At 49.9% G+C, this 25,111-nt stretch overlaps 1 protein-coding gene and 1 long non-coding RNA gene across 2 annotated transcripts in view; both read left to right on the forward strand.

The window, feature by feature from the left end:
• Positions 1-25,111, forward strand: part of PEPD (peptidase D) — an 873,572-nt gene that overhangs the window by 453,065 nt on the left and 395,396 nt on the right. The gene's annotated exons all lie outside the window — the stretch shown is intronic.
• LOC126941814 (uncharacterized) overlaps positions 753-25,111 on the forward strand; it is a 36,268-nt gene continuing 11,909 nt past the window's right edge. Inside the window, exons 1-2 of the long non-coding RNA XR_007721436.1 lie at positions 753-885; positions 4,573-4,653. This is a non-coding gene — a long non-coding RNA (uncharacterized LOC126941814). The remainder of the gene's footprint in view (positions 886-4,572; positions 4,654-25,111) is intronic.

The raw sequence follows: 25,111 nt of genomic DNA on the forward strand, positions 1-25,111 counted from the left end.
TCCTCTCTCTCCGGCGGCCTCCTTCGATTGCTGGAGAGAAAACCAGCCCCCCACTCCAGCCCGTAGCCGGCGCCTCGCCGCGGCCCAGCCCGGACGCAAAGGGCAGCGATCCGGCCCCAAATTACCCAGCGCGAGCGGGCGCGCGCGGCGACTCCTGGCTCGGGGCTCGGCTGCGCCGCGGGGCAGAGGATTAGAGTCGCAATTAGCTCCGCGCGCCCGCGCCTGCCGCGCTCGGCGACAAAAACGCGTCGTTTCCCCTCCTTTCGCCGGGCGATCCCCACCCTCCTCTCCCGGAGCCCGCGCCTTCCCGCCGGGGCCGCGGCCAGGACCCTCCAGGGAGCGGTGCGCCCAGGCCCCAGCGCCCTCCGCGGCCCAGCCCCCCGCCCCCCGCCGGCCGGCCACGCGGCGCCCGGGCCTCCTCCGGGCTCGAGGAGGGGGCGGGGGAGAGGCTGATTTTAATCATTGTCATTTCATCTGATGTAATATTTCCCCGGGCGCTTTCAGCTGGGCATAAATTTTCGGCTCCCAAATAAGTAACACAGGGCACGTTTCTCACATTTCTTGACTCCTCGGTTACAAAGGGGAGAGCAGCCGCCGCCGCGGCGCCCGGGGCTGGGGGCGGGACTTGGGAAGAAACTGGGCTGCGAGTCGGCCCGGGCTGGAGCGGAGCCGGGGGCCAGGCAGCCCCTCCCCCGCTCCCCGGCCGCCCTCCCAGGGTCCCTGCCCCTCTGCCCCTCTCCGGTGACGTCTGCGGACACGCGGTCGGCCACCGCGGGGGAGGGACGCGCGGGGGCACCGGGCCGACCGCTCGCGGCAAGACGCGCCATTTCCTTTACGCGCGCGGCGCGATGGAGACGGCGGCGGCCAAGACTCCCAGCGGCCGAGGTCCGCGCCCCGGGCGCCCCTCCCAGGTCTCCACTTCGGCCGCCCCTTCCTCCTCTTCTCCGACTCCCACTCCTCCTCCCCTTCCTCCTTCTCCGGTTTCCCTTGCGCCCCGCCCGTGCCTCCTCCTCCTCCTCCGCGATCATTTCCCCGCTCCTAGGAAACGGAGCGCGCGCCCGGCCGGCGCTGCGCCCCCGCCTGGCTCCCGGGACTCCCGGGCCGGAGACCGGCTGAGGCCGCGGGGCGGGTGCGCTCGGGCCGGAACGGCGCCTGGGCCCCGACCCCGAGCTCCGGCCGGTCCTGGGCGCCCCCTAGCGGCCGCACTCCCGGGGTGGGGGTGCGCTCGGGGTCGGCCTGGAGTTGGGGTGAGGGGAACTCGGGGTGCCAGTGGGAGGAAGGTGAAGTGGGTGGGGGGCCTTTCTCCCTCGACTAGAGGACCTCGTGCGCGTGGAGAGAGCGTCCGGACCGCACTTCCGTAACTTCTCCACACGGGAATCAGCCGAAACTTTCCTCCTAAGGGAAGGTTTTATTTATTTATTTATCTTCGAACTCGAACTACAGGAGAAAGGGGGAAATTTTCTCATTAAAGTTACATCCCTGCAGTTAGTTCAATTACTTGATATATGCAGAAGATGTTGTAAATTTATAGATTTAAATGGCTTACAAAGATGCCGCAGGCCCCATCAGTTAATTTCCTTAATTTATGGATTTTGAGCTGCTCCTGTAACAGAAAGAGGCCCTGGAAGTAGGTCAGGGATCTGTGCAGGGGTTGGGAGGGGCTCCCGCGAGGCCCAAGGGCTGCCCACTCTGCTCCCCACGCCCCGGTACCCCCGGGCTTCCAGCTCCCAGCTTCGGCTCAGCAGCGCTCTCTCTGCGCGCTCGGCACCCTGTCCAGGCCCGGCCCGAGAGGTCGGCCCAGCTCTGTGGCCGACTGTCCCAAGCACGACATAGGAACAGCAAAGCCCTCCATCAACGCACATCCCACTCAGCATTGAGGGACCAGACCCAAATAGAAAATGAAGCAAGTATTCAAATACTTTGATCTCCTGAGATCACCCTTAAATGCTGGCTAGAATCACCGTCGGAGGAGGTTGTGTGTGTGGGTACCCCCAGCTTCATGGACAGAAAAGTCCTTCCCAGCACCAGGCCTTTGAGGAGGATGGAATGAGGGAAAATGGAGCAGGCTTCTGTTGGATGATCAGGGACTCACTGAAAATCCGCTTGTCAAGGCCCCTGTGGCCCCCAGCGCCCCTCACACCTCTTTTGTCCCTCATCCTAGGTGGCTTGCGGGAACGCCTTTGTTTTGTGTTCAATATGGGTGAATATATACATATAAATTAATACTTGAAAGATGGGTATAAGCAAAACTGTTTTAGGAAGCCACATGGCAATGTGATTAGTATTGGTATTCATGATTTAGCATTTCTTTTCCCACTAGATGAAGTTTCTAAGATTTGCAAGGTACATGTCAAGGACGGGTGTATAAATGGATTTTTATTTATTCACAACTCCAAGACTAATTGCTTCTCTTTGCCTCAAGGCCATGAGATTGGTTTTAATATGACACTTCAAAAGTATTCGTGGAACTACAGAGATACTAAGTGTCATTGTTTAAGAGACAAATCTCACCATGGTACTGATGACCCTGAAAATAGGATATTCTACTTTATTTTAAATTCCTACTTTTTTTTTTTAAGTTTCACTTTATACCAATTATAATAAAAATGTACAATTTAGTGGAAACAAGAACTGACCATTTTGGACGACTTTTATTTCCTTAATATGGCTGGGGACTTTGTTTCTGTATTCCTGAATCCTTTTATTTAAGAGCTGAACTTTATACGTGTCATTAAGAACAGTAAGTTTGGGTCATAATTTATTCTCAAGTGTTTTAAAAGTTCCTAGCTAAATGTCAGCCATCTCTTCCACTGGGAGACTTGGATATGGACAGTGACAGGTATTTAATGATCTGTGGTATATAATGCAATGGTGATGCATTTTTTAATTGAAAGATGTAGAATTTGGACTGAGAACATATTGAAATATCTCATGGAGTACATCCTGTTTCATTACCGTGGTTCAAGAGATGATATCGGACGTGAGTCCAATCAGAACTTGCTCTATCATTAAGAGTTGACTGGCACTGTTGCAGCCTGTGGGGGAGCCAGCCGCCCCCTAAATTGTTCAAAACTGCATTTGAGCCTTTTCCATCAAATTCTCAAATGCTATATGGATTTGGATGCAAGTAACAAAGGCTGCAACAGAAGAGCTTCATGATAGAACACCTGATTCACAGAATGCGCCCAGAGGTGAATCAGTGGATTGTGATACTATTCAAGGACCAGGACTCCCCAACTTTCCTCTGCCATCCTCAGCACGTTGGCCTATTCTCATGCCAGCGCTTCTGTGGTCTCAAGATAAACAGAGCTCAAAGCTTCACACCTGCCTGGACGCCTACTGAGAACAAGGGAATTCTCCTAGTGGCTCCCACAGGCCTCCTTGTCACGTCCTATTGGCTAAAACTGGGTCACATGCCAAGTTGCAAGCTAATGGGACTGCTGACCTGAACCCTGGGAAGGAAGTGGGTACTGGGCAAAGTCAGACTTTCCCTGGGGGCGGGGGTCGGGGGTGGGGAGGAGAGGATGGATTCTGTGTTAAGGGCTGGACCCCTGAATGTTTAAGCACAGGACCCTGAGCTGGCCTGACACTGGGGAGAGTTCAAGAGCATTCCGAGGGACCCGTAGCCCTTCAGTGCAACAGCGCTGAAACGATTGTTGAGGCCGGGCGCGGTGGCTCACGCCTGTAATCCCAGCACTTTGGGAGGCCGAGGCGGGCGGATCATGAGGTCGGGAGATCCAGACCATCCTGGCTAACACGGTGAAACCCGGTCTCTACTAAAACTACAAAAAATTAGCCGGGGGTGGGCGGGCGCCTGTAGTCCCAGCTACTCGTGAGGCTGAGGTAGGAGAATGGCGTGAACCCGGGAGGCGGAGCTTACAGTGAGCCGAGATCGCGCCACTGCACTGCAGCCTGGGCGACTGAGCCAGACTCTGTCTCAAAAAAAAAAAAAATTGTTGGAACATATTAGGCTGCTGCAGTCAAGGGATGCCAGGGAGGCCCTCTCCAGGGAGGTGGGGGGAGTCCTCCACTTTTCTCAATCAATATAAGCCCAGACTGGATCCTTGGGAGAATGGCTTTCCATAGAGTCCTTCCCCAAGTGACTGTGTGTGGCTGCCACTCTGGCTCCAAGTGACCACCTGAGGCTCTGCAGATACATTTGCAAGGGTCCAAGGGAGTTTTTCCCGTGAAAAAAGTTTAGATCATGAGGAGAGTGGCCTTTGTTCAGTCAGAAACCCAGGGCTCTCCTTCCTTGGGCCCAAGCCCAGTACGTGGAGCCCCTTCCATGTGACAGGCAATTCCTTCTCCTTGGGCCTGCCCTGTAGTACGCAGTCTGTGCAGGGCATGAAATTGACAATCTGAGTGCAGCTGGGTGACCTTGGGCTTTGCCTCTCCAGTCTCAGTGTCGTCCTGTGTAGTGTGGGAACAGAGATAGGACCGAATGGGTGGGGTTGCTGGAAGAATTAAATGGGAGAACACAGCAAAGCAAAGCACTCAGCCCAGCCAGAGCGAGCGCTCTGTAGGTCGGAGCTGTTGTTTAGAGCTGATGGTTCGTTTCCTCTTTCAACATAGATCCCATCAAGCCATGGTTTCAGCTCCACCCCTACTGTTGCCCAGAGCCCACCCACAAGAGGTGCACAGGAGCACGGGAAGGTGAGTGCAGCAGAGTCCCCTTTCACCATTTTTGTTTTTTAAGAGGACGGGGCTGACTCCCTTGCCCAGGCTGGAGTGCAGCAGCACGATGATAGCTCCCTGTAGCCTCCAACTCCTGGGCTCAAGCAATCCTCCCACTTCAGCCGCCTGAGTAGCTGGGACTGTAAGCGTGCACCACCACATCAGGGGCCAATTTAAAAATGTTTAGTAGGCCAGGCTCATGCCTGTAATCCCAGCATATTGGGAGGCCGAGACAGGCAGATCACCTGATACCAAAAGTTCGAGACCGCCCTGGCCAACGTGGCAAAACCCCATCTCTACTAAAAATACAAAAAATTAGCTGGACGTGGTGGCGGGTGCCTGTAATCCCAGCTACTCGGGAGGCTGAGGCAGAGAGAATTGCTTGAACCCGGGAGACAGAGGCTGCAGAGAGCCGAGATTGTGCCATTGCACTCCAGCCTGGGCAACAAGAGCAAAACTCCATTTAAAAAAAAAAAAAAAAAACCTTTAGTAGAGTTGGGGTCTTGCTATGTTGCCCAAACTGGTTTCAAACACCTGACCTCAAGCGATCCTCCTGCCTTCTCCTCCCAAAGTGCTGGGTTTACAGACACATGCCCAGTGGAGTCCATTTGAGTGCCCCCTTGACTACAGAATTGACAAACAAGTCAGCAAGACAAATGTGTACATTACAGGGGAGAACGTAAAATCTGCCTAACGTTTAAAGATAAAATACGAGACTCCAGAGAAATGACATGATTGCTTTGGGCTGTGCCCCTGGGGTTGGGCCAGGAAGTGTCCCAGGATCCTCTGTCCCCAGGACCCTTGGGGGTGGGTGGGATGGATGATCCAGGCCTGGGAGGCAAAGCAAAGTATAGCTCAAAGGAGGAGCCCCAGAGCAGAGTGCAGAATCGGCTGGTAAATTCTTATTTTTCAAGCTGTGAAACTGTGTACTGTCTTTTATTTTATTTTTATTTTTTGAGACAGAGTCTCACTCTCCCCCCGGGCTGGAGTGCAGTGGTACAATCTCAGCTCAGTGCAGCCTCCACTTCCCGGGTTCAAGTGTTTCTCGGGCCTCAGCCTCCTGAGTAGCTGGGATTATAGGTCTGCGCCACGATGCCCAGCTAATTTTTGTATTTTTAGTAGAGACGGGGTTTCACCATGTTGGCCAGGCTGGTCTCAAACTCCTGAGCCCAAGTGACCCGCCTGCCTCAGCATCTCAAAGTGCTGGGATTTCAGGTGTGAGCCACCGCGCCCGGCCTCCGTGTACTTTTAAAAAAGTATTTAAAAATTTAAATAAAGAATAAATACATCGTCATCATCAAAAAATAATGAATCACCATGAAATGTACAAAAGGGAAACAAAAATCCTCTTTCTCCCCTTCCCAAAAGAACTGTGTCAATGATTTGATGTTTGTCCATCTAGTTTTTTTTCTATTTATATACACACAGGTGTGCAGGCACACACGGACACACAACTATGCAGACTCACACAGATACACACATACAATGGCCGGGTGTGGTGGCTGATGCCTGTAATCCCAGCACTTTGGAAGGCTGAGGAGGGCAGATCACTTGAGGTCAGGAGTTCGAGACCAGCCTGGCCAACATAGCAAAACCCCGTCTCTACTAAAAATACAAAAATTAGCTGGGCATGGTGGTGAGCACCTGTAATCCTGGCTACTGGGTAGGCTGAGTCAGGAGAATTGCTTGAACCCAGGAGGTGGACGTTGCAGTGAGCCAAGATCTCTCCACTGCACTCCAGCCTGGGTGACAGAGTGAGACTATGTCTCAAAAACAAACAAACAAACAAACAAAAAAACATGCAAATACACACAGTCAAAGACACATATACAGAAACACAACTATAGACACAATTGCACAGACACAGACATGGACACACATACTAACAAATATGCAGAGACACAGACATATAGTTGCACAGATACGCAGACACATGCACACACACACAAGCGACACAAAGGGACACACACGTACCCATACCACACCCCCACACACAGTCTACAGACACAGACTTGCACAGAACTACAGGCAAAAAAACACACGTACATAACACCTGAGCACACAGACATGCACACATGCACTCACATGTGTGCTTTTAAAATATGGGATCAATCTGTTCATACCGATTCACAGCCTGCCTTTCCTCTATCATGCATGTATTTCAAAATGTAAAAAAATAATGTAACAGACACCCAGATGTAACAAACTGTTTTGAATATTTGCTTCAGATTCCTCTTTAAAAAACAATACGAAATGATACAGATGTGTTAAACCCCTCCCTTCTTCCCCAGCCAGTTGTATCCCTCCTGTGCACCCTTTTATACTTTTTGCAACATTGGAATGTGTTCATAAACAATGGTTATATTTGTGTAGGTTTTAAACTTGTACATGAATGGGATGGAAGTATGTATCCTTTTGTATCTTGTTTGTTGCCTCTTGCTGTTCTCACATCACTGAGCATGGGAGGCGCCCTCCCTTGTCACTCCTTTGATCCACATGGGGCCTCTGTCTCCTGCTCTGTGTCCCCTCCCTCAACCAGCTCCCTGTCACCCTTCTCTCCCTCCTCCCTTCCCTGTCCTCTCTCTCTTCTCCTCCTCCCCATTCCCTCCTCCCTCCCTCCCTCGTTCTCATCTCCCTCCCTCCATCCCCCACCACCTCCAGGCAATGCAAGCCTCTGGCTGAAAAGCTAGAAGGTCACCCAAGGAAGTGCAAAAAAGAAAAAGCATCTTGATGTATTTCATAATATTATCGCCCTCTGAATTTTTACAGTTCTGTTTTTACATCTAGGTCTCTCATCCTTTTGGAATTAACTCGTGTCTATGGCTTGAGGTCTGCATCTAAAAAAGAATTTATTTTTCAAAATGGCTAGGCAGTCTTCCAAAGAAATCAACTCGTAACAATTGTATTTATTAGGATTTTAACTGGAATTGGGGAGAATTGAGGGCTTCTGATTTTTGCTTTATTACAGAAAGAATATGGGAATACAGATACGTTGTAAAAAATTAAAACATCGATTCTTTTAGTAATTAGAACTAATTACAAATTAATCCCCCACACCCTGGCAATCTCATTTTCTTCTTCCTAGGGAACCTCTGTTTGGTATGTGTGATAGGTTAAATTATTGATTGCAATTTTTCCCTGCCCTGTGGTACCTAGAGACAACTACACCCTTGCCACAGCTTCGTGGTTGGCAGAAATAACTTCTCCACACCCTGATACTGGGCTTCACTAAGGGGGAGTTAGCAGGTAGTGACTACGCAGAGGCTTAAAGTGTGCCTCTGTGGCTGGACTTGGAGTTTCTGCAGTGGCCATAAGAATAAGCTCCAGGCAGCTGCAGACTGGAGCCACAGAGTGAGATACACAGGGTGGGGTTGCATAAGCCTCCCACAGACACAGGAGAAATTCGTGCTTATCACTGTATGCCGCTGAAATTGCGTGTGTCTTTGTCACATGGCAATAGCTGACTACTATAAACTATATCTGTGTGTGCGTGTGTGTGTATATACACATCCATACACAAATTAGACTGGGATGATATACACGTTACTCTATTATTTATAATTATATAATATATATAATATGTTATATATACTATAGATATTATATAAAATTATATATGTGTATGTATTACATGTCTTGGCCCAACCCTAACATTTCAGGGCTGAGAGGAAGAGGATAAATAGAGATCCACATATGATATGTCTAAATACCTAAAAGGTATAAATCGAGCTAGCAACTGTTTAATAACATACATTGTATTCTCCCACCTTGACAAATATACCTTCATAATGACCTGGAAGACTAGGTTCGGTCTGGAATTCTTGGGTTCCTTGGAGTGGGGTACTGGAATGTGCTGGCTTGGGAAGAGCTGGCTGTATTAGTCTGTTCTTGCATTGCTATAAAGAAATACCTAAGACTGGGTAATTTATACAGAAAAGATGTTTCATTGGCCCACAGTTCTGCAGTCTGTACAGGAAGCATGGCTGGGGAGACCTCAGGAAACTTACAATCATGGCAGAAGGTGAAGGGGAAGCAGGCACATCACATGGCTGGAGGAGCAGCAAGAGAGTGAGGGGGAAACGTGCTATGAACTTTTAAACAACCAGATCTCCGGAGAACTCACTATCACGAGAACAGCATCAAGAAATGGTGCTAAACCATTCATGAGAAACCACCCCTGTGATCCAATTACCTCCCACCAGGCCTCACCTCCAACACTGGGGATTTTTTTTTTTTTTTTTTTGAGATGGAGTCTTGCTCTGTCGTCCAGGCTGGAGTGCAGTGGTGCGATCTCGGCTCACTGCAAGCTCCGCCTCTGGGGTTCATGCCATTCTCCTGCCTCAGCCTCCCGAGTAGCTGGGACTACAGGCACCCACCACCTTGCCCGGCTAATTTTTTGTATTTTTAGTAGAGATGGGGGTTTCACCATGTTAGCCAGGATGGTCTCGATCTCCTGACCTTGTGATCCGCCCGCCTCGGCCTCCCAAAGTGCTGGGATTACAGGCGTGAGCCACCGCTCCTGGCCAAACACTGGGGATTACAATTCAACATGAGTTTTGGTGGGGTCATAGATCCAGACCATATCACTGGCCGTTTCCATACATGGAGAAACCGAGGCCCAGGGAGGTGAAGCAGCTCCCCCCACAGCCCAATGGTAAGTCCAACATGCATTTCTCTTTTGACCTGCTGCATAGCCACACTGTTTGGAGGGGTTGGTTCATGTGTATAGTTTGGCTGCTATTGAAGAGCTCTAGGAATGACTTAAGGAGGGCTAATTATTTCTTAGGACTCATTGAGCTGAGGCCATTTTGTGTTAGAAGACACGCAGCCAAGGTCTGCCTTGTGAGCTATTTAACGATGTCCTTAAAACCTGGTGCCTGTCCCCACAATATGCTTTTCTGGACCTAAGTGACCACAAAGTCCCAGCCAACCAGTCCCAATTCTAGCAGGCTATCCCCCTGACCAGGCTGAACCCTCTCTAGAGAGGCAGGAAGAGAAAAGGGATCCAGCTCCCCTGAGTGCCATCATAAAGCTAGTAAGGATATATGGTAGGGCCGAGAGTGGTGGCTCACGCCTGTAATCCCAACACTTTGGGACGCTGAGGCAGGTGGATCACTTGAGGTCAGGAGTTCGAGATCAGCCTGGCCATGATAGTGAAACCCCATCTCTACTAAAAATACAAAAATTAGCCAGGCATAGCCGGGTGTGGTGGCTCACACCTGTAATCCCAGCACTTTGGGAGGCCAAGGTCAGAAGCTTGAGACCATCCTGGCTAACACGGTGAAACCACGTCTCTACTAAAAAAAAAACAGAAAAAAAATTAGCCAGGCATGGTGGCGGGCACCTGTAGTCCCAGCTACTCAGGAGGCTGAGGCAGGAGAATGGTGTGAACCTGGGAGGCGGAGCTTCCAGTGAGCCAAGAGCTAGCCACTGCACTCCAGTCTGGACAACAGAGCGAGATTCCATCTCAAAAAAAAAAAAAAATTAGCCAGGCATAGGAGCGGGCACCTGTAATCCCAGCTACTTGGGAGACTGAGGCAAGAGAATTGCTTGAACCTGGGATGTAGAGGTTGCAATAAGCCAAGATTATACCACTGCACTCCACCATGGGTAACAGAGCAAGACTCCATTTTAAAAATAAAATAAAATTAGTCAGATGTGATGGTTCACGCCTGTAGTCCCAGCTACTTTGGGGACTGAAAGGCAGGATTGTTTGAACCCAGGAGGTCAAGGCTTCAGTGAGCTGTGATCACACCACTGCACCCCAGTCTGGGCAACAGAGTGAGACCCTGTCTCAAAAAAAAAAAAAAAAGAGAGAGAATACATAGTGGGAAGGAAGGAGTCACAAATAGTAGTGCCATTTATTAACCCCAAGTATCCTCTCTGTCATATACACTTTATTCATCTATCTCTTATATGTTCATATGATACCTATAGTTATGTATTTTTGTATCTGTCTATATCATCCCTCTATCCCTCAGCAGCCCTGTGGGAGACAGGGGGTTTCCTCAGTTTTTTACGAATGGAAAATTGAAACTCAGAAAGGGTAATTCATTGGCCCTGGCTTCACCCCACTGTGGAGGCCTTGTGTGTACACATGTGCATGGCCCTAGCTTGCACATTCAGGCTCTGTCTACATGCCCCCAACCAGCCACCCTTGACCACCTCTCGAGCCTGGGGTGCACACACTAGTGGATGCTGTCCCCGCTCAGGCCAATGGCCCTAAGGAAGAGATCCACAAAGGCCCTAGCTGCATACTCAGGACAGTATAGGCAGCAAATTTCAGGGTCCCAGGGATGCCAATATATACAGACCGTATGACCTTTAACCCTGTTGATCATCTTTTCTTTCTCTTGCATAATTCATCTCTCCCTTTTTTTTTTGGTTGGTTTGTTGTTTTTTGTTTTTGAGATGGAGTCTCACTCTGTAACCCAGGCTGGAATGCATTGGCGTTATCTCGGCTCACTGCAGCCTCTGCCTCCTGAGTTCAAGTGATTCTCCTACCTCAGCCTCCCAAGTAGCTGGGATTACAGGCACACACCACCACACCCAACTGATTTTTGTATTTTTAGTAGAGATGAAGTTTCACTATGTTGGCCAGGCTGGTCTCAAACTCCTGACCTCAGGTGATCCACCCGCCTTGGCCTCCCAAAGTGTTGGGATTACAGGCATGAGCCACTGCACCCGGCCTCTCTTTGTTTTTTAATTTTAAAAATATTTTGTAGAGACAGGGTCTCACTGTGTTATCCAGGCTGGTCTCCAACTCTTGGCCTCAAGCGATCCTCCTGCCTCTGCCTCCCAAAGCACTGGGATTACAGACATGAGCCACTGCACCCAGCCAGCCTCTCTCTTTCAGTGGCTCCTTTCCAGTGACCATCAAATATTTTCAAGTTACCTCCCACTAAAAACCACAAACGAAACTTTAACCTTTCGTGGCCTCTGCTTCCAGCCTCTTCCCTGTCTCCCTCCACCCCTCCCAGGGGACACTTCTCATCTTCTGTCCACCTCCCAGTTCCTCCCCAGCCAATTCCAGTCTGCCATCTGACCTTTGTTCCCTTAAGGTCTCCAAATACTGCTCTGTCAGGTCATCAGAGACCTTTATCCTTTTTTTTGAGATGGAGGTCTCGCTCTGTCACCCAGGCTGGAGTGCATTGGCGCGATCTCAGCTTGCTGCAAACTCCACCTCTCAGGTTCAAGCAATTCTTCTGCCTCAGCCTCCCGAGTAGCTGGGATTACAGGCACATGCCACCACACCTGTCTAATTTTTGTATTTTTGTATTTTTAGTAGAGATGGAGTTTTACCACGTTGACCAGGCTGGTCTCGAACTCCTGACTTCATGATCTGCCTTGGCCTCCCAAAGTGCTGGGATTACAGGTGTGAGTCACTGTGCCTGGCCCCTTTATCCTTTAAAAAAATTATTATTTTTTTAGGGACAAGGTCTTGCTCTGTTGCCCAGGCTGGAGTGCCAGGATGCAATCATAGCTCGCTGCAGCCTTGACCTCCCAGGCTTAAACAATCCTCCTGCCTCAGCCTCCTGATTAGCCAGGAGTACAGTTACATACCACAGTACCCTGCTCAATTTTAAATTTGTATTTTGCAAAGACGGGGTTTCTCTATGTTTCCCAGGCCAGTCTTCAACTCCTGATCTCAAGTGATCCTCCTGCCTTGGCCTCCCAAATTGCTGGGACTACAGGCGAGAGGCATGGTGCATGACCTAGGACCTTTGTATAGCTTAATTCAAAGGATAGCTCTCAGCCCTCAAGCTACCTGACCCCTCAGCAACATGTGGCTCAGACAGCCACCCCTTTGCCTCTAGTGCTCTTTCCTTAGCGTGTTAGTGATAAGTGCTGCCCAAGAACTCCCAGCTCTCTTCCTTTGAGGGCTGTGTGGTGGCATTGTCCTTCCCTGCCTCCTCTGAAGCTACACAAGGCCATGTAACTTGCTTTGCCGGCAAAATAGGAGACAGAAACATCAAGAACTGGTGTCAGTTCCAGGGTCCCTTCTCTGCCTTGGCTTTCAATGCCACCCTGACAGTCTGTTTCTCCCTGGAAGTCAGAGAAATCTTTTCCAAAGATCATGCAACTGCTTGCTTAAAGCCTTGCAAAGGGTCGGGTGCAGTGGCTCATGCTTGTAATCCTAGCACTTTGGGAGGCCGAAGCGGGTGGCTCACCAGAGCCCAGGAGTTCGAGACCAGCCTGGCCAACATAGCAAAACCCTGTCTCTACTAAAAATACAAAACATTGGTTGGGCATGGTGGCGCACACCTGTAATCACAGCTACTCGGGAGGCTGAAGCAATTGCTTGAGCCTAGGAGGCAGAGGTTGCAATGAGCTGAGATTGCACCACCGCACTCCAGCCTGGGTGACAGAGCGAGACTCTGCCTCAAAACAACAACAGCAACAACAACAACAACACCTTGCAAATGCTTCCCTTGTTCTCATGATAAAGTTAACACTGTCCTACATGGGATGCATGGACTGCTATACCTACTTCTCTAGCCTTGCTGCCTCTGCTTCTTCATTCTCTGTTGCAGACAGAGCTCTCTGGGAAGTAGACTTTGAGGTGGATGTTAGCGTGTAGGAGGTTGAGTAGGAATGCGTTTTGCATCAACCAATTGTAAAAGGAAGGGCAAGGAAGGAGTGGGAACAAGGAGAAGTTGAGCTCTTATGCAGCCTTTACAGAAGCCCCAACAAGGAGTTGTCCCCCGATTTGCGGTGAGTGAGCTGGGCCTCTATGTCCCCACATTGATTGTTGGATGTGTCATTGGATGTGGAGTATGATCTTGTGTGAGGCATTCCTCTTCACCTGAGGCATTCCCTGAAGGGAACTGATGGCTGAAGACTTTGCAGGCACTACTCCCAGAAGCCAGGGGGCTATGCCCTTCATCACTAAAAAGGGATCTGGCTGATGCATTGCAGTGTCCAACGCAGCCCAATTCTTGCATGCCTGGGACCCATGTTTTAATGAACTTTTCATGTGTTGATGAGCGGCTCCTCCAGGATTCTGGTGTGCCTCTCCATGGGGGAACTTAGAAGAAGATTCAATTATACAGCTGGCTGGGTGCAGTGGCTCACACCTGTAATCCCAGCACTTTGGGAGGCTGAGGTGGGTGGATCACTTGAGGTCAGGAGTTCAAGACCAGCCTGGACAACGTCTCTACTAAAAATACAAAAATTAGCCAGGCATGGTGGCACATGCCTGTAATACCAGCTGAGGCAGGAGAATCGCTTGTACCCAGGACGCAGAGATTTCACTGAACCGAGATTGTACCACTGCACTCTAGCCTGGGCAACAGAGCAAGACTCTGTCTCCAAAAAAAAAGAAAAAAAAAAAAGATTAACTACAGTCTCCACTATCACAGTTGCTCTTGGAGCTGCAATAGATACTCATCTTCTCTCCTCCTTATTATCTCTTCAGGACTCCTGCACCCTCAGTGAATAGCAACCTGGTCTCTGGGGCTTACCTGGTGGGGAAACCAGATCTTCATCCTTGAGGGGTCTGAGACTCTGGCCAACATCACTTCTCAGACCAGAGTTGCTGCACTTGCCCATTCACTGTCAAAATTGGGCAAGGGAGTACCGAAAAGCATCCAAGTGGATTAACCAGGCACCAAATAGATTTCTCCCGGCTCCACTGTATAATAAAAATGCTCCTTCTTGCTGATGATCAGGGCTTATGGTCTGGCTCAGGTCCTGTGGCAGGAAAAGCAAACCTATACTCAGAATATGTGTTTATTCCTGACAAAATGAGTCACTACTTCTTCCAGGATGAAAGGAATCCAGTGTGGTGGGCTTGCCACCAAGTGATGGATGGGTGTCCTCATGGAATTGTGCTGCATTTGGGACTTAGCATCGTTCTCTGCTGCTGGAGAATCAGAAATCTGGCAGCAGCAGCAGCAGCAGCTAGATCAGCCATGCTGAGTGGGAGCCCATGCTGTTGGACCCATGCACAGCCTCCATCCCTGTTCACCATGTCCTCCTTGCGTGTGCTTTTTGTACCAGCTATGAAGAGGCCAAGGACAAAAGCTGGCTGATGTCACTTAGTTAAGTTGCCAAGAGGGCAACTCGTCTTGCTTGCTGGTGTCTTAGCACAAGGAGCCTAAAGTGTCCAGGCAGCATCCACAGCTTACAAGTCCACAGGACTCTTGCTGTGTTCATCGACAGACGCATTGCTCATGTCGGAAGCAGGATTTCCAAATCCTCAGAGCCCAGGGTTGTGGGTATAAGAAGCACGCATTCTTCAAGTGGGCAGATGAGCATGAGGGTAAGCAGGACCTCTTGCATCTACTCTTTTTTTTCCCAGACCCATTTTACCTAGGACATAGTGCATTGGTTTCCTATTGCTGCTGTAAGAAACCACTACAGATCTGGTGAGTTGGAACAACATAAATCTATTACCTGATAGCTCAGAAAGTCAGAGTCCAACATGAGTCTCCAGGGTAGAAATTAAGGTGTAGGTAGGGCTGCATTCCCTCTGGAGGTTTCAGGGAGGAGCGATTTCCTTGTCTTTCTCAGCTTCTGGGGGCCTGTTGCTCCCGTGACTCATGGCTCCCTCCATCTTCAAAGCCAGCAAAGGCTGGTCGAGTCCGTTTCACACTGCATCACTCTCCCAGTGACTCTCCTGCCTTCGTCTTGCAGCTAGGAGAACCCTTGTGATTACATTAGCTGCCCCTCACCCCCAGGTAATCCAGGATAATTTCCCCACGTCAAGATCCTTCACTTCATCACGTCCTGTGGAGATGGTTCTCTTTGCCATGTAAGGTTACATAACCACGGGTCCTGGGAGCCAGGATGTACATCTCTTTAGGGGAAGAGGGTGATCATTCTGCCTGCCACACCCAGGTAGACCCATGTCACCTGTTGTTCATTTAAGGTACATACTTTGCTCTGGAGAACAGCACCTCATCTTTGCAAAAAGTTGTGCTTTTAACAGGCCCGTCCATTGCTTATCAGATTGACAGATTTGGAGGGATGAGATGACCAGCCCACCCTCACACCTCCTTTCTGTAAAGTGAGTCCCTTTATCTGATGCAATGGCACGTGGGATGCCGTGCTGTGCATCAAACATTCTGTAAGCCCTTGGGTTTGTGGTCTGGCTCAGGCCCTGCGGGCAGGAAAGGCAAACCCATCCTCAGACTTTGTGTTTATTCCTGATGAAATGAATCACTGCTCCTTCCAGGATGAAAGGGATCCAGTGTGATGGGCTTGCCACCAAGTGACGGGCCGGTGTCCTCATGGAATGATGCTGCATTTGGGACTTAGCGTAGGTCTCTGTTGCTGGAGAATTGGAGATTTGGCAGCAGGAATAGCAGCAGCTAAATCAGCCACGGTGAGTGGGCACCCCTGTTGTTGGACCCATGCATAGCCTCCATCCCTGTCACCACGTCCTCCTTGCGTGTGCCTTTTGTACCTGCCGTGAAGAGGCCAATGACAGAAGCTGGCTGATGTTGCGTGCCCAAGTAGTTCTGCCTACTTGGTTGCTTGGTACATCTTCCAATGAGTGCTAATGTGAGAGACAGACTTTGGCCACACTTTGTGCCAAGTCCCGTCCACATGACTTCCCCTTGTCTCCTAACTTCTACTCTTTCTCCTTCTAGGCTCCTGACTATCTGGTCAAGCCATTGGCCACTGCCCATGAGTCCATGTGTATTCTGAACTGAGGCCATTTCCCTTTCCCCCAAAGTGGATGACCAGTGTCTAAAGCTCTACCCGTTGGAAGGATTTCACTTTACCACCATCTTTCCAGGCCACTCCTGGGTGGAGCTGTGGTGCACACACCATCCACTGCTGCAGTGCAGACACCATCAGCTTTTATTTTGAATTTTTATTTACAAAAAAAAAAAAAGATATGGGGGTCTTGCTGTGTTGCCCAGGCCTGCCTAACTCCTAGCCTCAAGCAATCCTCCTGCCTTGGCCTCTTAAAGTGCTGGGATTACAGGTGTGACCACTGCACCCTGGTCACCACCCATTTTTTTTTTTTTTTTTTTTTTTGAGACAGAGTCTCACTCTGTCACCCAAGCTGGAGTGCAGTGGCACGATCTCGGCTCACCGCAACCTCCACCTCCCGGGCTCAAGTGATTCTCACGCCTCAGCCTCCGGAGTAGCTGGGATTACAGGCATGTGCCACCACGCCTGGCCAATTTTTTTTTGTATTTTAGTAGATACGGGGTTTCACCATGTTGCCCAGGGTGGTTTCAAACTCCTGAGTTCAGGCAATCCACCTGCCTCAGCCTCCCAAAGTGCTGGGATGACAGGTGTGAGCCACCATGCCAGGCCTCCGTCCACTTTTTACCTGCTTCTGCACAAGCCAACACATCTGTGAAACAAGCTCTAGCCTTTTCCTCTTTCATTAGCTGATCATACCCCTCACCATATGGCCTCAGAGGTAAACTGAGAAAGAGGTCTCAGTGAAGCAGTGGGGATCTCATGGGCCCAGGCTCCCTGCTGACATAGCTCACTTGTGTCCTCCCACCCTGCTCACACTTGATCCTGGGTGTACCACTTCTATCTTATTATTATATAGAGACAAGGTCTCACTCTGTTGCCCAGGCTAGAGCACAGTGATGCAATCATAGCTCACTGCAGCCTCCAACTCCTGGGCTCAAGCGATTCTCCTGCCTTAGCCTCCCTGAGTAGCTGGGACTGCAGGTGTGCACCACCAAACCTGGCTGATTTTTGACTTTTTATTTTTAGAAATGTGGTCTCGCTATGTTGCTCACACCAGTCTCAAACTCTTGGCCTTAAGCGATCCTCCTGCCTCGGCCTCCCAGACTGCTGGGATTACAGGTGTGAGTGCTGCATCGGCCAACTTCCATCTTTTGATAGGAGGCTGCTGAGTTCACTTGGCCTTTTGACTTGGTGGTTCTGACAGGACCCAGCTCATGACGGGCAGCTATGGCTGCAGTTTCACTGAGATCCCACGGTGATATGGTTTGGCTGTGTCTCCACCCAAATCTTATCTTGAATTGTAGTTCCCATAGCCCCATGTGTCACAGGAAGGTTCCACTGGGAGGTAATTGAATCAGGGGGGCGGTTACCCCCAGGCTGTTCTTGTAATAATGAGTGAGTTCTCACTGGATCTGATGGTTTCATAAGAGGCTTTTTCCCCTTTGCTCGGCACTTCTCTCTCCTGCTGCCATGTGAAGAGAGGCGTGTTTGCTTCCCTTTCTGCCACGATTGTAAGTTTCCTGAAGCACCCCCAGCCATGTGGAACTGTGAGTCGATTTAACCTCTTTCCTTCATAGCAGTATAAAAATGAACTAACACAGTAAATTGGTACCAGGACTGGGGCTGTATCCTGCAAAGCCATAAGGGTGGAGCTGCCCAAGGCCACGGCAGCCCACCTCTCACATCAGCGTGACCTGGATGTGAGACATGGAGTGAGAGGAGATCATTTTGGAACTTTAAGTTTAATGACTGCCCTATTGGATTTTGGACTTGCATGAGACCTATAGCCCCTTTGTTTTGGTCAATGTCTTCCATTTGCAATGGGTGTATTTACCCAATGCCTGTACCCTCATCATATCTAGGAAGTAACTAACTTGCTTTTGATTTTACAGGCTCATAGGCAGAAGGGACTTGCTTTGTCTCAGATGAGACTTTATATTTGGTCTTTTGGGTTAATGCTGGATTGAAGACTTTGGGGGACTGTTGGAAAGGCATGACTGTGTTTTGAAATGTGAGGACATGAGATTTGAGAGGGACCAGGGGCAGAGTGATATGGTTTGGCTGTATCCCCACCCAAACCTCAACCTGAATTGTGGTTCCCATAATCCCCACGTGTCGTGGGAGGGACCTAACGCTGGGTAACTGAATCATAGGGTGGTTACCTCCATGCTGTTCTCGGGATACTGAGTTCTCGTAAGATCTGATGGTTTTATGAGGGGCATTTTCTTTGCTTGGCACTTCTCTCTCATACCGCCATGTGAAGAAAGACATGTTTGCCTCCCCTTCCACCATGATTGTATGTTTCCTGAGGCCCCGCCAGCCATGTGGAACTGTGAGTCACTTAAACCTCTTTCCTTTATAAATTACCCAGTCTCAGGTATTTCTTCATAGCAGTGTGAAAACAGACTAATAGACATAGACAGAAACTCTGTCTATACCAGGCCCTGGAGCATAGTAGGAGCTGCTTTTCCAAAGGTTTATAATTCTCTGCATGGAATGGCTTTGTGCCAGAACATTAAGAGTCTGCGTTGTAATTCTTCCTCTGAGGCTAGCCAAAATCTCCATGTGGTGTCTTTCCCCAGTACTGACACCTCGACCACCATATGGTCCTCTGGGCCGTATGGTCCAGGAGTTAGTACCTCTTGCACTGCAGTCCTGCTCTGAGCTGACTCCAATCTGGCAGCTTTTCCTGTATCCTCAGATGTGGTCTGGGGAGTGTTTCTGTGCGTGGACAATGCCTCCAAAACCCCAAAAGGCCTAGAAGTATCGCGCTTCCTTCTTTGAGCAGGGAGGTGCAAGATGTTGTTATTTGCCTTTTACTTGGGATGTCTTAGCATGCTGTAGACCACAAGGGCTCCAAATATTTGTACTGATGTGACAGGACCCTGAAACTTTCCTGGGCTTACCTCACACCCTCTGGGGTGGATGGGTCTCACTAAGGTCTACAATGTGCTAGCCACTTCTTGCTTATCCATTCCGATTAGCATGAGGTCATTGATATGGAAGAAAAATACAATGTTCTGCAGGATGTCTGGATAATCCGGGTGTTTTTGAACTATAATGGGACAGAGGACTGAAGAGTTAACATATTTCTGGGCCAAGACTGTAAATGTGTACTGTTATCTATTCCAACTGAATGTAAACTATTCTCTGATAAGGGTGGAAAGGAATGCATTTCTCAGATCAATAGCCAAATATCATGTACTGAGGTCCCGATAATTTGCGCTAGCAAGGATGCCCCGTGTGGCACAGCAGCTGTGCTTTCTACCACTTCACTGAATTTCCACTGTCATCTCCAGGTTCTGTCTGGTTTTTGCAGGAGTCAGATCAATTATTTCAACGGAGATATAACAAGGACCCTACTCTCGTATCCTTTAGGTCCTAAAGGGTAGCACCAATATCTGCTATCTCCACCCCCAACCCGGGATGCAATATTGTTTTTGCTTTTTATTTATTATCTTGGTATGGGGTCAAAGGGCAGTTTCGGAGGTTTCTTCTTTGCCTGTCCTACTACAAAGCTCTTACTCTATGGGTCAGAAAGTGAATATAAGAATAATAACAACCACTAATATGTCTATTTCAACTATACATTTGTGGAATGGGGAAATGACCAGTGGGTGGAACCATGGATCTAGAAGCCAGACTTGGGCTAGCATATGCCTAACTCTAGTGGAGCACCACCATGACACATGAGATCTTGCAGTGTCGATATCAACTCAGACCCTCCCCAACAGTCCTAAATTTGCCTGGGTGTTCCCTGTTCCCAGTGTACCTACTGGAGAAGGACTGGAGGGTTGATTACTATACGTACTTGTTTTGGCATTGCAGAGTTATCCTGGTGACCCGACCTCTCCTTTGGTCACTGGGTTCCTGCTCTGAAAACTGGCTCAAGTCTGGAAACTGGGAAAGGGATCCTGACTTTTTTGTTTTTAAATCAAAGTAATGCCATTTTTTATTTCTTTTGATTGCACTTACCGAGTAGCCCAAGTGCTGGCTCCCCATCCATTTTGCTACCTGGGAATGCCTTGTTCCATTAGCCATTTCCATAGCTCTCTGCAGCTCAAGTTTCCCTGACTCAAGTCTGGAAACTGAACAAGAGGTCATGACTTTTTTTTTTTCTTTAAATCAAGGTGACTGCCATTCTTGATTTCTTTGGATTGCACAGACTGAGTACCCCAGGTGCTGGCTCCTCATCCATTTTGCCACCTGGGAATGCCTTGTTCCATTAGCCATCTCCAAAACTCCTTGCAGCTCGTCTCCCTGGCTGACCCTCTGACCTTGCCACTTATTACAATAATTGTTTCCCCCTCACTGCTGGCGGTTAAATGACAGCCCTGGACCTCTGTTGTTTTGGGGTTCGCTTGCCCTCACTGCTGCCCATGATCCAAGTCCCACAAGAACCTCTGTCACCAGCACCCTGGCCCACAGAAGCGAACCTTCAGTTAACCCCTCAGTGATGTCACTGCTCCCCTCACCAGCACGTTCCCTGTTGCCCTGGTCAGTGGCGTATCCTACAGGCCCCTGGAGAACAGGTCCTCTGCTGTTTCCTTCCTGGCCTTATGGCTTGCCCACTTGTTTAAGCCCTGTGTCCCCCATTTCCACCACTAACGCCGCAATCCTGACATTCCCACCTGCTGGTGCAGGTCGGGTTCCCTGGGAGTGCAACTTGATAGATATCGGCATGTGGGACGTTATGAGGGAGGGCTCCCAGGATCAGCATCTGTGGGACGGAGGGGGTCTGGGTAGCAGGATTAGGCAGAGGGAGGGGCTGGGCTCTGAGGCTGGATTAGTTTCCTCTTGCTGCTGTGACAAATTAGCACTGGCACAAATGTACTGGCTTAGACTCAGTATGGGTCATTACATTTTCCGTGCTTCTTTGTGTGTGTGTGCGTGTGTCTGTGTGTGTGTGTGTGTGTGTGTGTGTGTGTGTGTGTGTGTGTGTGTGTGATGGAGTCTTGGTCTGTCACCCAGGCTGGAGTGCAGTGGCATGATCTTGGCTCACCACAACGTCCGCCTCCCGGGTTCAAGCAATTTTCCTGCCTCAGCCTCCTGGGTAGCTGGGATTACAGGCGTGTGCCACCAAGCCCTGCTAATTTTGTATTTTTAGTAGAGATGGGGGTTTCTCCATGTTGGTCAGGCTGGTCTCGAACTCCCGACCTCAGGTGGTCTGCCTGCCTCGGCCTCCCCAAGTGCTGGGATTACAGGCATGAGCCACCGCACCCGGCCTTACATTTTCCATGCTTCTAAGGGCTAGCCTAGCAGTTTTGCACTAGGATGGCCCACCTCCTGTGGTCCTCACCAGATATTGAATCCTGTATACCAGGAAATTGTTCTCATATTGATAAACTCTACAGCCTATTCCAGCCCTATATGCCACCCCTCCTGAACCAAGCACCTTCCAAATGCAGTCCCCGTGTGCTTTCCTCGCTCCTGCTATGCATGTGGACAAGGTGTGTCCTGCAGCTCCTTTGGGTATCGCTTTTCCTCCTTTATTGAGCCTGGCACCACCCCTCTAATTACTGGCCTAGTGGCCAGAAAGGGAAGTGAGAACAGATCCTGAAGAGGGTGCACATTGTCTTGCAGGACAGAGACCTCTGCATTTCTTCAAGGAATGAGGGAACATTAACCATCAAGAAAGAAGAAGGGAGCTGGGTGCAGTGGCTCACACCTGTAATCCCAGCAGTTTGGGAGGCCGAGGCGGGTGGATCACAATGTCAGGAGTTCGAGACCAGCCTGGCCAACATGGTGAAACCCCATCTCTACTAAAAATAGAAAAATTAGCCGGGCGTGGTGGCAGGCACCTGTAATCCCAGCTACTCAGGAGGCTGAGGCAGGAGAATCATTTGAAACCGGAAGGTGGAGTTTGCAGTGAGGCAAGATCGTGCCACTGTGCTCCAGCCTGGGCGAAAGGGCAAAACTTCATCAAAAAAAGAAAGAGAAAGAAAGAAAGAAAGAGAGAGAGAGAGAGAGAGAGGAAGGAAGGAAGGAAGGAAGGAAGGAAGGAAGGAAGGAAGGAAGGAAGGAAGGAAGGAAGGAAGGAAAGAAAGAGAAAGAGAGAAAGAAAGTCACTTCTGCAGGCTCAGAGGGCTCAAGGCAATTGAGACATTTAGGATTAGGGGACATATTGACTCTGATGTCCCATCTCAAATGTCAGGGTGCCATTCTTTCCCAACCAGCACCTGACCTTGGCATAGCAGGCCTGCTTAGGTTGAGAGTTTGATCTTTGGAACTTGGTCATTGTGAGGTCCTCAGCTTTCTCTGCTTCAACTGCAGCAGATGAGAGCCTCCTTAGATGCTACCAAGGAGACCTTCTGGCTGCATATTTAGCTTTTTTTTTTTTTTTTTTAAGAGACTGAGTCTCAGTCTGTCACCCAGGCTGGAGTGCAGTGGCACAATCACGGCTGACTGCTGCTTTGAACTCCTGAGCTCAGGTGATCCTCCTGCTTCAGCCTCCTGAATAGCTGACACTACAGGCATGAGCCACTACGCCCAGCTAATTTTTAAAAATTTTTTTTGTAGAGACAGGGTCTTGCTATGTTGCCCAGACTGGACTTGAACTCCTGGGCTCAAACGATCCTGCTGCCTCAGCCTCCCTAAGTGCTGAGGTTACAGGTGTGAGCCACGTGCATGGCCCACACTCAGCTGTTAATTGCTCTCAGCCCTTTGCTATCTTTCTCCAAGTGTCAGTCTAACTTAGCAGTAGCTACCTCATTCCACTGACTTTGCTTTTCTCAGAGAGTTTTCAAACACCGGATAGGTTGCCCCCACATTGCACTGCCTTCCAGAGGTAAACAACCTCACCTCACCAGTGGTGAAAGTTTCGCTGATTGCACTTTCATCTAATGATGGGGCTGCCTGGGCTCCACCTACAGCTGTTGCCAGGCAGACAGGATGGTGACCAAGCTCCAAAATCTCAACGTAGCCTCTGCGTTCTCAGGCTGGTGCAGGTCGGGTTCCCTGGGAGTGCAACTTGATAGATATCGGCATGTGGGACGTTATGAGGGAGGGCTCCCAGGATCAGCATCTGTGGGACGGAGGGGTCTGGGCAGCAGGATTAGGCAGAGGGAGGGGCTGGTCTCTGAGGCTGGATTAGTTTTCTCTTGCTGCTGTGACAAATTAGCACTGGCGCAAATGTACTGGCTTAGAACAACACAGATGTATTATCACACAGTTCTAGAATCCAGGGGCCTAAAATAGGTTAGCAGGGCTGTGCTCCTTCTGGATGCTCCAGGGGAGGCTCTGTTTCCTTGCCTTTTTCTTTCCGTCTTAAAGACAGGGTCTCACTCTGTTGCCCAGGTTGGAGTGCAGATGGCGAGATCTCGGCTCACTGCAACCTCTGCCTCTGCTTTCTGGGCTCAAGCAATTCTCCTGCCTCAGCCTCCTGAGTAGCTGGGATTACAGATGCCCACCACCATGCTCGGCTAATTTTTCTATTTTTTTTTTTTTTCTAGAGACAGGGTTTCACCATGTTGCCCAGGCTGGGTTTTGTTTTGTTTTGTTTTGTTTTGTTTTGTTTTACATAGTTTTTCTCTTGTTGCCCAGGCTGGAATGCAGTGGTACGATCTCGGCTCACTGCAGCCTCCGCCTCCCAAGTTCAAGTGATTGTCCTGCCTCAGCCTCCCGAGTAGCTGGAATTACAGGTATGAACCACCATGCCCGACTAATTTTTGTATTTTTATGGAGACGGGGTTTATCCATGTTGGTCAGGTTGATCTTGAATTCCCGATCTCAGGTGATCCGCCCACCTTGGCCTCCCAAAGTGCTAGGATTGCAGGCATGAGCCACCGTGCCCAGCCGCCAGGCTGGTCTTGAAGTCCTGGCCTCAAGCAATCCACCCGCCTCAGTCTCCCGAAGTGCTGGGATGACAGGCATGAGTCACCACGCCAGGCCTCCTTGTGTTTTTCAACTAGGCTTCCCTCATTCCTTGGTTCCTGGACCCTTCCTTCCAAAACTCTCCATCACTCAGAGCCCTGCTTCCATTGCTCCACCTCATTCACCAACTCTACCCCTCCTCCCACCCCATAACAAGGACCCCCGTGATCCCATGGTGTCTGCCTGAATATGCCATGGCAGTGCCCTCATCCCAATGTCCTTAATCACCTCTGAAAAGTCCCTTTAGGCCGGGCTCAGGCCTGTAATCCCAGAACTTTGGGAGGCTGAGGCAGGTGGATCACTTTGAGGTCAGGAGTTCAAGACCAGCCTGGACCACATGATGAAACCCCGTCTCTACTAAAAATACAAAAATTTGCCAGATGTGGTTGTGCACAACTGCAGTCCCAGCTACTTAGGTGGCTGAAGTGGGAGGATTGCTTGAGCCTGGGAGGTCAAGACTGCAGTGAGCCGGGCCACTGCATTCCAGCCTGGGTGACAAAGTGAGTCCCTGTCTCAGAAATTAAAAAATGAAAAAATGAAAAGTCCCTTTGCCCACATAAGGTAGCACTTTCCCAGATTCTCGGGATTGGGATGTGGACATCTTTAGGGGGCCACAGGTCTGCCCACATAGATGCAGTCTCAGCAAAGGCTTCAGTTGATTGCACATGGAACCTTGGAGCTGGGGCGCCCCTGTAGGGGTGAGAATACCTCCATGGCGATTAGTCATTGGCTGTGGGTGTCACCACAGGTGAGCAGGGGTCTTGAGTTCGGCAATCCACTAAGAGGGCTGACAGGGGCCCTCCCGGGCCTCCTGGGGGAAGTGCTTCATTCCTGTAGAGGGTCCGGGTGGCACATCAATGGCACCTACATAGCCCCTCTGCCCCAGCCCCACCACCTT

This window comes from Macaca thibetana, chromosome 19 (genome assembly GCF_024542745.1).
Source record: "Macaca thibetana thibetana isolate TM-01 chromosome 19, ASM2454274v1, whole genome shotgun sequence".
NCBI classification, from domain to species: domain Eukaryota; kingdom Metazoa; phylum Chordata; class Mammalia; order Primates; family Cercopithecidae; genus Macaca; species Macaca thibetana.